The 13324-nt window shown below is 35.8% G+C and overlaps 1 long non-coding RNA gene across 1 annotated transcript; it reads right to left on the minus strand.

The window, feature by feature from the left end:
- Positions 1–1250: 1250 nt before the first annotated feature.
- On the minus strand, positions 1251–13324 carry LOC118600238. The gene is made up of 2 exons (XR_004949851.1): positions 13224–13324; positions 1251–1578 (listed from the first exon to the last, which is right to left on the minus strand). It is a non-coding gene; the product is annotated as an uncharacterized LOC118600238 (long non-coding RNA).

A 13324-nucleotide genomic window follows, 5' to 3' on the forward strand; every position in this document is an offset into this window, starting at 1 on the left:
AGGGCCACTTTATAAAGAAAATTTAGCTTTTAAAATTACGACTTTAAATCTTGTAAATTTAAAAGAAAAAAGTCGTAACTGCTAAATTACGCAAATAAAGTCGTATATTTATAACTTTAAAAGTCATAGGCTAAATTTGACTTTTAATCTCGTTAATTTACGAAATTTAAAAAAAACCTCGTAAATCTATGAGATTTAAAGTCGTCGATTTACGAGAAAAAAGTTGTAAATTTGCTAAATTAAAACTCAGAAAAATGTACAAGATTAAAAGTCATATATTTACGAGAAAAGAACTTGTAAATCTACAAGATTTGAAGTTGTAAATTTACGGGAAAAAAACTCATAAATTTACTAGATTAAAACTCGTAAATTTACGGAATTAAAAGTTGTAAATTTACGAGAAAAAAATTGTAAATTTACGAGATTAAAAGTCATAAATATACGAGAAAAACACTCGTGAATCTACAAGTTTTAAAGTTGTAAATTTACGAAAAATAACTCGTAAATTTTCTAGATTAAAACTCATAAATTTACAAGATTAAAAGGCATAAATCTTCGAGAAAAAACTTGTAAATCTATGAGATTTAAAGTTGTCAATTTGCGAGAGAGAAATTGTAAATTTACTAGATAAAAATTGGAAAATTTACGAGATTAAAAGTCTAATTTATGAGAGAAAAACTTGTAAATCTCCGAGATTTAAAGTTGTAAATTCACAAGAAAAAAAACTCATAAATTTACTAGATTAAAACTCAGAAAAATGTACAACATTAAAAGTAGAAAATTTACGAGAAAAAACGTGTAAATCTACAAGATTTAAAGTTGTAAATTTACGGGAAAAAACTCATAAATTTACTAGATTAAAACTCGCAAATGTACGAGATTAAGCCATAAATTTACGAGAAAAAAAAAACGAGTAAATCTACGAGATTTAAAGTCGTAAATTTACGAGAAAAAATTGTAAATTTAGTAGGTTAAAACTTGTAAATTTAAGAGATTAAATTTACGAGAAAAAAAAATCATAAATTTACGAGATTAAAAGTGTTAAATTAATAAGAAAAGAACCAAAGTTGTCTGTTTATCAGAGCCGTACTCGAAGATAAAAGACGTGGAGTATCTTGTAAAGATTTATTTCCAGATCGGTGTTAAAAACAACAAAATTCTGAATCTCTTGGTGATTCAAAATCAAATTATTTCCAGGTTTGGTGTCGGTCTGACTTTCCTATGTAAAATAAAGAGCTCAGAGATACATGTTGACAGGACCATCACTTTATTTTGCCTTTCCTTCATTTACCCAGAAGCCCTTTCACCACCATACATCATGTCTCTGTCATGCGCAGAAACCAAAGGAGAACGTAAACAGAGCTCCGGACGCCTCCTTCTGCAAATGAAACGTCCCGTTTCAACACAAAACAACAATAAATGATAATAATCTGTTACGTTAGCACAAGAACATTGACAATTCCTAAAACTAGTCCTCTTCAGACGTAAGCATCAAAGAGTTGGAGGAGATCTGGTCTGTCGTGGAGGAAGAAATGACTGGAAGTGAACAGCTGCTTCATCAACGGATCTGCAGAGATCCTGCAAGACACCATCAATGAAAAAAACATGAGTAAAATGGTCAGCTGTTTGAGTCCGGGGACATTTACACATCGTCCAATCAGAGCTACTGTCACCCAATTTCGCAATGATTTCATCCCGCCCATCTGCATTCATGACTATGCCAACAATTTTTCAAAAAATTGGGTGGCGGGAACTTATTTAGAAGTATTTTCCTAAGTCTTCCCATCGCATGATGGAGATCTTAGTAAAAAGGAAATCATGTGAACCTCTGTCAAAGCTTAAAATCTATTTAATTAAAAAAAAAAGGCTATTTTCTCTTTATATCTACGCTCTATTTGTTTTAAAAAAAATAAGAATAACAATAAAACAATTCAGAGTCTTATTTTGCTAAAGGATGAAGTCAGACTTTTTGGCTCCTGTTGGGTTTAATAAAAAATCAACTCAAATGGCCTTTTAAGAGTTGAAAATCAAAGACCCCTGAGCTAGACGTCTATTTTTAACCCTCTTTGTATTAACAAATATCTCCAAAAAAGTCTTCCTCTGGTGTCGAAACACTGGAACGGCTCTTCAGCAAAGATTTGGAGCGTTGGTGTTCCTCTTCTCCCTGTGATGATCAGTGCAGCCTTTCCACGTGATGTTTACCAGAAGAGAAGCTGAATCTAATCAGACCTGACAAACATTTTAGCAATCACAGCCTGAGATAGAGACGTCTGAAAAACAACAGCCAGCAAATGGTCTGTCAGTCAAAGACTTTCGTTCAAAATGGGTTTGTTTGCTGAGCTTTTTTCTGTGCCGTCAGCAGGAGGAATATCTGTAGATCTAGATCTGGAAAAGGGATTTAAAAAGAGTATGCTCCTTTTAGGATGCATTAATTCTTTCTTTATGTTCAGAAAACATTTACATTTTCTAGGTTTCTCTGATGTCTAAATTTGACCAAACCATGATCAAACTTGGTCATCAAAAGAAAGTATTTTCCTGTATCTCTGAGAACTCTAAGCTCTACAGGGACCTGGGGGTGGAGCCTCAGATGACCATTCTCCACCCAAACGTCTGCAGAAGCCACAGAAGATGCCCCTCACTTTCCTGTTCACTGATAGGTCGAACCGCCTCATGTTACTGCATGTGTTTGGAGCAGACTGTTTGGGCTGTCTGACAAACTGCATCTGTTGGTTCTGCTCTCACATCAGTGACTCTGACACAGAGAATTCAAATAACTAATCAGTTTGTGGGAGAAACAGGCACCATAGTTGCACAACGACAATGGGATGGTTGGCCACGCCCACCTGAAAGTTGATAGTGGAACGTGAGGGTTGGAATTATTCAATCTCAAGCTTATAAAAGTAAACACATGAATAATAATAATAATATGCTAAGATCCATGAGATTTTTCTGAATTCAAACATTGACTGTATATGAGAACTGGACTGGCTTTTCAAACAGGAAGTGCCCCTAAGCTCCAAGAAGTCAAAATCCTCGGAGACAAAGAATCTATTACATTTTTTTTCTGTAGTGTAAAGTTTTGAACTGGCCAATCAGATCCCGCAATAAAATGATAAACGTTCAAAATGTTTAATTAAGATTTTGTTTAGCCTGCTTTCAAGTGTCTGAACTTCCAGCAAACTCACTCCTGATTGGCGAGAATGTTATCCACAGAAATGTTGACTTGTACCAATCATTGCTTACTGACGACGTCTGGCTCCAACATGGCAGTGTTCATATCATGAAAAGAGACCCAGTTTGAATTGACGTCATTTGGTTGGAGCCAGAAGTCAATTATTTACTATAGATGACATTTGTTTGTTTACAATGGAACTTGCTACTTCTTCTATTTTTTATATTTTTAGAAAGTTCTGCACATGTCCACATATTTTATTCTGATTGAAAGTGTGGCATATGTAAGAGAGATATAGTATTACCTTTCCATCAAACTCAGTTTGACAGGTGACCTTTGACCTCCACATTCCATAGTGATGATGTAACAATTTGATATAAACTTTATATAAACTTGATATAAACTTTATATCAACTTTATATAAACTTTATATCAATTTGTTTTTAATGTGTTACGTCATCACTATGGAATGTGCAGGTCAAAGGTCACCTGTCAAAATGAGTTTGATGGAAAGGTAATACTATATCTCTCTTATGTAAACATTTCTTATAATTGAATCAAGTTTTCAGGGCCGTGTACACAATTCAATTGTAATCCAGTCTTTGATCCGATTAAATATATTTTGTACTTTTACATGCGGCTATAGAATTCAAATCAAAGACTGTTTAAAAGGGGTGGAGAAACGTATAGGTTTGTGAAGAACAGGTCCTGATGGTCAACGATCCTTGTTCATTCATTCAAGAGTCAATCAGAAAATGTACAAAAGTTTGTCACGTTAATTCTCCTTGTATCCATCCCATTTGTTTTATCTGTTTGTTTTATCAGTCTTACAGCTTTTGGAACATAGTTTTACCAACCTAACAAACCCTGTCAACGCTTCATCAGTCAGATTGCATAGAAAACCATTTTCTAGAAGCATCATCCATCTGGGTGTTTGTTTAAAACTAGGTCTTCTTGGAGTGTGAGCTGCCCTCTTCGGCATTGTCATCTTTGCTATAGATAAAACATGCAAGTTTGTGTTTACATGTTTTATAATACATGACTTCTGTCAGGGTTTCTTGCACAGACTCTGAGCTTTGTTTCAACCATCCCAGCAAAGACCACACAAAACAGATAATAAGTCGAGCCGATAAATATTTCAGGGCTGGAAGATTTAAGATGCTGCTCTGCTGTTGTGCTGTAGTTAACAGGCAGAGAACTGATGATGCTTTTAGGTCACCTGCTATTTATTTATCTATTTTTATCTCAAACACACTTTTAAAAGGTTTTGTTTTTACTTTATTGTGGCAGTTTGTCTTTTTGTTTTGTCAAAATGAAACAGATTTTTCTACTTTTTCCACTTTTACTGACACAACAAAATACATATTTAATAAACACAATTAACTTGTGATGGCTTGACCCTCGTAAAAAACTTCTGCACTCCTATTTGTCTTCATTTATTGATTTAAAACTGAAGTGATGCGCTTTTATACTTGGAAAATCATGAATTATTACAGTTTTATTTAAAGCATGGGAAAATCAATGAAACTCTGACTTTATTAAGAAGAATTTTTGGTCTTGTTTGGGTTAGTCAGTATAATTTTACCTGTGGGGATTTACCACGTGGGTCGGATGATTCATGGAATTCTGAAATGAGTAAAAATATGTTTTTTCTTCGAGCTGGAGGTCAAATATAGATCAATACGTTCTCTTTTTCTTCACAAGAAGGATTTATTTACAAGTCCAGAGCTGCATGTATATATATGGTTTATTCCCAAAGCATTTCAAGTGAAATGTCTGAATTACCAATCCCAGGAAATAGACAACCTGACATTTGAGTTTGATATATACATTTTGAAAAACATGGCAGGAAAGATGGGCTTGGACTGAAAATGTGAGGGGTGGAGTTACTGTCTTCTCATGGTGAGATTGGCCCTTCCTTTATCTGAGTTTTTATTTATCATCTATGTTATTTCATCATTGATTCTTCAATAATGGAATCATTTCACTGACAGATTTACACCTAAAAACAAAAATTCACCAACATTTTTTGTTTTTTCCAATATTTTTTCCAATATTTTTTCTCCAATATCATCTAATTTTAGGAAAATCTTTTTAAATTTTATCCTGACCTCCTAAATATTAACATTTTGTCCCAAATAGGAGGAACAACCAAACAGATATGATCAAATGTGTCTTTCTAAATGCTCATTGCACAAAACACAAAAATGAATTTTTGACTGGGCTCCAGAAGTGATGGAATTTCTTTAAATTGAGTGGTTTCTAAAGTGAATTTGAACAGACGTGTGCATATACATTTAAATTATAGACAGTTACTTGCAAATGCATATTTGCATCTTCAAATATGTTAATGTGTTGATATTTCATAGCTTCGCACTAAGTGTGACTCCTCAGGGAAGTAGCTGTTTCTGAATCTGGTTGTTCTAAAGCAGATGTTACAGAACCTTCTTCCAGATTTTAGCCGACTGAACAGTCCGTGGTTGGATTTATGTGGCTATAAAGTTTCCATCTGGAGACCATTTTGGGGGAAAAAAATGTTTACTTGTTGACTTTGACTTAAAATTGGAAAACAATGTGCAGAAAAGATGGATCCAAATTAGCAACTGTTTCCTTCTGGAGCTTTTATTTATCACATTAACAGAATTCGAGAACTGGACAGAGTGACCCCTCCCCCTGGTGTCCCAAACAGGAAGTACCTGCTGGCAAAAGAAGCCAAAATCCCATAGATTTCTATAAAGAAATAAACAGCCTAATATATTTGTCAGAATAGCCATTCTTGCTCTGACAGCTTTTTTAAAATATTCTTAATAATCTTAATTTTTTTAACGTTATTTCTGTAGTTCATGTTATACAAGTTATAAACTAGCCAATCAGATACCTCGAAAAATGTAGGCGGTTCCCTCATTTCCAACGTTCAAAACGTCTGATTGCCAGATTTCGTGTCGCCCACCTTCAAGAGGAAGGGGTGTGGCCTTCCAACATCTCGCTCCTGATTGGCAAGAGTGGTTGTCATAGAAACGACTCAGATCAACTTAGGCCAATTGCTGCTGAAACACAATTTCTGGTTCCAAAATGGCAACTTAATTGATTTCATTTGGTTGGAGGCGGAAGTAAATGGATGACGTCACACTCACCTGGTCCAGTTTTCAATTACAGTCAATGATCCAAGCACTTCAAGAGCTTTTTCTTATCTAAGTCAAGGTGACTCATCATTGACTGGACAGGATTTTTATTTTTTTTGTCCACAGCTAAGTCAACTTTTTTTTAATATGAAGATTATCTGTACAAACTACAATATCTTATTCAATAATTCATACTTATTTACTTATCGGTGGCATATACTTAAAGGTCACTATGACTTCATACAAAATATGTGTAATTAATTAACAGAACTTATACCTGCTGTTCATATCTGCTGATATTTAGGTCTTACTCATTTAAAATGATCATTTTTTTCCTGTTTTACTTCCGTTTTCTTCAGCTCAGCCTGAGTTTGGAGTTGTTCCTGTCACCATAACAACCTCGCTACTCAGCCTGATCAGTGCACAACAGGCTCTGCATCAGTGGCAGCCAAGACACTGCTCTGCAATCAGTCCGATTGCTGTACAAGCCTCTTATCAAACTGCAAGCACTAACAGGGCCTGAAGCACAATCAGATGCTGCTCATGAATAAGAAACCCAGAAACGGACTGCCAGCTTTAAATCAACAGGGCAAAAGGGAATTAATGCGGTTAGGAGGAAGTTGGGCTCTGCAGTTCATGCATTGTGTTTTATGAATGTTGCCCTTTCCCTTCTAAGAGCAGTAATTAGATCTCTTAATCACAAAATATTGCTTCCTGTGTGTCCAACCAGCGTTTCCTGCAGCTCTGCCTTCTCCTGTGGCCGAGGATGTTTTTTAAGGACAGAATTCCTGTTAGCGCTGCTAAAAACGATTATTTTAATAGTTGAGTAATCACTGATTATTTTTTCAGATTAGTCGACTAATCAGGACATTCTTTAAACTTATGTTTAAGCTACATGCTAACTAAAAATAAAGCTATTAGCTTAGATTAGCTTCCGAAGACATTGATCCCTCTCCAGCGCTATCATAGTTACAACGTGCTTCCTCTTCAGGTGCTCATGCATCACCATTGTGCTGCCATGGAACACAAGTTCTGCCTTGTAGATCTGGCATTGGACACTTTTGTCTTTTATTATGTTTCGCACTTTCAAGCTCCAATCCACCTGTCTATCTCACGCTCCGATCTTCCCTCACTCATAAAGAAGATATTTAAACTCCTCCACATGAGGCAGGAGCACTCCACCCACCGAGAGAGGGCAAGCTACCTTTCTCAAGTCCAGAACCATGGCCTCAAACTTAACAACGAATTGACTATTAAATAAGTCACTACCTTTTTAATAGTGGTTGATTAGTCATGAATGTTTTAAAATTGGTCGAATGGTCCCGACTTTTTTAATAGTCATTGATTTGTCATGACTATTTAATTAGTCGTCATATAGTCACGACTATTTTAATATTTGTTGAATGGTTGTGACTGTTTTAATATTCGTCAATTTGCCATGACTCTTAATAGTATTCGATTAGCTACGACTATTTTTATAGTTGTCGACAGGTTACAACTATTTTAATAGTGATTGATTGGTCACAGCTATTTTAATAATCGTTGATTGGTTACGACTATTTTAATATTCATCAATTAGCCATGACTGTTTTATAGTCGATTAGTAACGATTATTTTAATGGTCATCAATTAGCCACTACTATTTTAATAGTCGTCGATTAGTTACAACTATTTTAATAGTCATTGATTGTTCACAGCTATTTTAATAATCGTCGATTGGTTACGACTATTTTAATATTTGTCGATTAGTTACAACTATGTTAATAGTCATCAATTAGTCACGACTAATTTAATTGTTGTCGATTGGTCAGAATTTTTTTAATATTCCTCGATTAGTTACGACTATTTTAATAGTCATCAATTTGATACGACTTTTTTATGAGTCGTCAATTAGTTACGACTTTTTTAATAGTCGTCGACTAGTTGTGACTATTTTAATAGTCATCAATTATTTAAAACTATTTTATTGGTCGTCGATTAGTTACGACTATTTTAATAGTCATCAATAGTCCTCAATAAGACCAGACTATTTTAATTAAACTATTAAAATAGTTGTTAGAATAGAATAGAATAGCAATACTTTATTCATCCCAGGCTGGGAAATTAGGGAGAAATAGTAATGGGAAAATAGTTGTTGATTTGTTACGACTATTTTAATATCCGTTGAAAAGTTACGACTATTTTAATAGAAGTCGATTGGTTACCAAATTTTTTAATGGTCATTAATTAGCCACAACTTTTTTGATAGTCGTCGATTGGTTACGGCTATTTTAATAGTCGATTGGTCACAAATATTTTATTATTCGTCAATTAGTTGCGACTATTTCAATAGTCTTCGATTAGTCAGGACTACTGTAGTTGTCATCAGTTAGTCATGACTATTTTAAATAGTTGTGACTATTCGAAGAATCGTAGCTGCCCTGATTCTCGGTACTCTTTTAATCCTTAAATGTTATTTTTAACCCTTTAACTCCTGAGGCGTCACCGGTGACGCTTAAACACAAAATTGTCAACATTCTGTAACTTTTAAACTGTTAACACGATCAAAGTAATTCCAGCAGATTCTGAAGAAGAAAGCAGCGTGAAAAAGTGCAGTAAATCAAAGAGCATAAACACTGGAGCTCCAGCGGTAAAGGGTTAAAAAATCAAGTTTGTGGTGTTCATAATTTAGCCAAGGGTCGCTATTTTTCACATCAAATAGATTTCTCTTTAATCTCCTGCATCTGACTTTGGTTTCTTAAGCCGCATCATCACTTTCTGCAGAGACTTCCTGCTTCCTGTTATGGATACGGCGTGTGTGTGGTTGAATTCAGATCCTCCAAATTCTAATTAAACCTCCTTCCATCATCGCTCTTGTGAAAAGTGCACCATGTTCCGCTGCATATTCATCACGCGGCGTACTCCGGCTGATTGATCAAATCACGGTTCCTTCCTGCGCCCTCCTCTTCACAACTTCCTGATTGCTGAAGAGCCGTGCAAACAGTCTTTGTTGCCTCACAGCTGCCTCCTGTACTCTGAGGAAGATTTTTTTTTTCTGATTCACAGTTTTTGTTAACAAAATGGCTTTTTTTTAAACACTAATTATTGGAAAAAACACAGATAGTCCTTTTTGTTTTCCAGTAAAACCTAAAGAGTGAAGCATTGTCCTTTGAGCAACCTCATTTCTGTGTTTTGATTAGTCAGGAGCCAACACAAATGTTCAGGTAATGAATTTTGATTACAACAGCCAGGTTTAAAACAAAAGCCCACGCAGCTCCCTTCTTTCCTGTGGCTTCTGAAGCTGCAGGCAGATTTACAACACAAACAGAATAAATGAATTCTACCTTCGGAAAATGAATTAATCTGTGAACGAAAACACCAAACAAAAGGCGATTAATACAATTCCCTCAGTGAGGCTCAGGAGGAGGGCGAAGCAGGCGGCAATGTAACTGTAGCTGACTTTTATGTGACTGACATTCTCCCCATCTAAAGGTGTTGTTCTGCTGGGCGGTTGCCAAGGTAACAATCTTCTGCTTGCTCATCCATTCCAAGTGGACAGCTTTAAAAGAGGGTCAGGTTATCTCAGGGCTTTTATTTAATATAATGGCGTCTGACTGACATTTAAGGGCTCACTCTTGTGCTAAAAGTTTGCAGGTATTTGTTAATGAGCAGCTCTGTGGAAACTTTTGCTGCAGTTTTTTAGATCAAGATCAGACACAGACTTATACTTGGACTTAGCAGTTTGGAAGAAAAGTACCCAAGTTGGGAAATAAACCTCCTAAAATCCGTCATCTGCCCATCTAATGTATGTTTTGATTGCATATTGATTATGTCTGATTGCACAATTAGGACACAAAGGACATCCTGGAATTCTCTATCTGTAAACGACAAAACAAAAGAACAGGCCAGCAGCTGCAACATTGTTTTTTTGGGTAAAAGGAGAATAATCCGCAGACCTTCACTTGGCAGAACCACAGAAACAGAGATTAATTGGTCCACTGTTGATACTTGAGCACCTGCAGTTTTAGCACACACCTGGGCAACGCGAGCTTCAGGTTTCATGCCCGATATAACATGGTAACCTGCTTTTGTTTTACATTAATCAGACATTTTACAAGATGTTTTTTTTCAGTGTTTTTGCAACTATAAGCAACTTTTTTTATGACTAAAAACAAATACAAGTAGAAAATAGAACTTTTTAGGAATGTTCCATCCATAAACTAGGCTGGTTTTCAAAATGTTTAGCAAAGAGGAAAACTAGTTTTTTCTTAGATATGTTACCTTAAGATCACATGTGTCAAAGTCAAAGCCCGGGGGCCGGATCCGGCCCTCTGGGTAATTCTATCCGGCCCTCCTGATCATTTTATTTTATTGTTATTAACGACTCGATGTTATCTTGCACTCGTTTCTAACTTGTATAATTTTGACAAAATATATTTTTATAGAGTAAAAAATGTAAAGTTATTTAAGGCTTAAGTTTATTTATTCTGGAATAATATTCCTGCCTTTTTATTATTTATAATTATGTTAAAAAGTTGTGGTTTAAAAGTTTTAAAAATTGTGATTCTCCAAACTTTTCGGACTATTTTGGCATTTACTTAGATCTTTTAGGCTGTTTTGGAGTTTAGCTAATATATTTTAGCAACACGCTAGCTGTTTAGGCTAATTTAAGCTTTTTTTATTATTACTATTATTTGGGGTATTTTGAACTTTAAATATTTTTTCAGCAATATGCTAACTATTTTAGCTAATTTAGGCTTTTTAAAAAAAGTTATCTGGCTGTTTTGTAGTCCGGCTAATATTTACACGGTAGCTGTTTTGGCTAATTTAGTTCTTTTTCTGTTTTTAAGCTATTTTGAAGTTTAGCTATTTTTTCAGCTACATGCTAGAGGTTTTGGCTAACCTGCGTTTTTTGTCTTATAGGCTAATTTTCATTTAGCTAATATTTTAGCTGGCTATCAGCTTCAGTGATTTCAGCTATCAACCTCAGCCTTTTCAGTTATCAGCCCTAGCATCTTAAGCTGCCAAATTTAGCTTACAGCATTCACAGTAGCATTATCATAGGTAATGCTATAAATCTAGTTCATAATTATGGTTTTAAAGTTTTAAAAATGTTTATCCTGTTCGGCCCGCGACCTAAGGTGTGTTTTGGATTTTGATCCGCTCTGTGAATTAGTTTGACTCCCCTGTTTTAGATGAACACACTGAAACCAGCAGATTTTCAGGTTTTCATGAAGGATCAGAAAAGGTCCAATGTGTCGCAGCAGAATTTTTGAAAATGTGAATCAATGCTTTGAGGAACTTCCGGGCCAAGGGCACACTCCCTCGACCGAAACAAAACAATCCGCTGTAGGTGTGATACGCAGAGTCATAGAAACAAGCATGAGCATTTCTCTAGATTTCAACGCCTTGGTGACTCACTTTCTTGCCCCACCCCTGAGTGGAGCTCTTTATCTGTTAAATCTATGTGCTTCTATGTTGATGTATTTTTTCTTGTACTTCAATCTATGCCATTCTACTGCGACACAGATCGAAGACGTTTGATATTTTATATCATTCCAGTACTCTCCTCATCTGTCTTTTCTGGGCAATTAGTGTCGCCAGATTTGTGTGGCTGCTGCCCATCATTGGGCCCTATGTCTTTATGTGTTGCCCACCACAACCAATTTTCCCCTGGGATTAATAAAGTATCTGTTACTGCCCAAATGGGCAGACCTGGGTCAAGTCTAGGGGGAAAACCAAAAATTGAATCATAACAAAAACTGGATACCAGTGAGAAAAAAAGAAACACAATTTATTAACTAAGGGAAACAACAGGACAAAAAACTATGTCCTGAGAAGCAACAAGAAAAACAACAAGTGCGGTTAAAACAAACAGACAAAACAAAGGAAATTGACCAAACATAAATGTCAACTGTCGGAGTCAGCATTTCCCTGCTAAGAGCTGTCTAAGCAAAACTACTTTTTATTTTTCATTTTTATTCATTAATAAAAATGTACAATATAAACTTGAGTTGTAAACTCAAGCATGATGGAAAAGGGAAAAAAAACGAAAAGGGGACAGAAAGAAGAAAAACGTATTTTGTCTGAGATATTGGCCTGTAGTTGGAAAAAACATGTTTATCTCCATTTTGTTGAGTGGTAAGACCTTGGCAATTTTCATCTTGTCTGGAAAGACTCCTAGTGTAAAAGATAAAGAATATATATAGCTTAAAGGATGTATAATATAATCAAGTATGTATTTTATCAGTATTGTATCTAGGTCGTCACAATCAGTAGACCTTTTGTTCTTAGTCCCTTTTACAATATTTTTTATTTCTTCACTAGTTACTGGGTCTAGTAGCATGGTGTTTGTATTATTCTTTATATCTGAAGTAATATTATTACTTAAACTAGGAAAACTAGGAAACAAACAAACAAAGCCAGCAAACTAAGACTACCAAGGTCCAACCCCAAACTATAATAACAAAACCCATCAGTCTAAGAATGTTGAGGACAAAGAGGGTAAAACAGACCGAAACAAACTAGCACCACACCCCCTAAACCCCGCCCAGCTCCTCAACCTGCTGCTCTGCTCCTCCCTCCTTGGTGTGACCTCCTCTGTCTTCAATAGCCAGCAGTTTCCATCCATCCATCCATCTTCTTGACCGCTTCTTCCCTTTCGGGGTCGCGGGGGTGCCGGAGCCTAACCCGGCTACTGATGGGCGAAGGCGGTTTCCAATTAAATCATATTGGCCACACCTGCCAGGTGAGGAGAAGGAATGGATGGAAAAAGTTCCCACAGTAGCAGCAGGACGTAACAGTATCTATCTATAAAAACTTAGGTCTATTTGTTGATTTCTTGAATACTTTCCTGATGCGTTCACATCGGCTCTAACGTAACACTGGGTTTTAGAGAGATTTTCATACGTCTAATTCATTATTCAGCGTTTGTTTTTTAGGTTTTTTACCTTGTTGTCATAGCTTGCATCGGTCAGTATGTTTGTGTGGATCTCTGCTTCTGGCACAGCAATGTGTTTGGCTCGGTTGCCTCTCTCCTCATCCATCTGCC

This window comes from Oryzias melastigma, linkage group LG20 (genome assembly GCF_002922805.2).
Source record: "Oryzias melastigma strain HK-1 linkage group LG20, ASM292280v2, whole genome shotgun sequence".
In the NCBI taxonomy this organism is placed as follows: domain Eukaryota; kingdom Metazoa; phylum Chordata; class Actinopteri; order Beloniformes; family Adrianichthyidae; genus Oryzias; species Oryzias melastigma.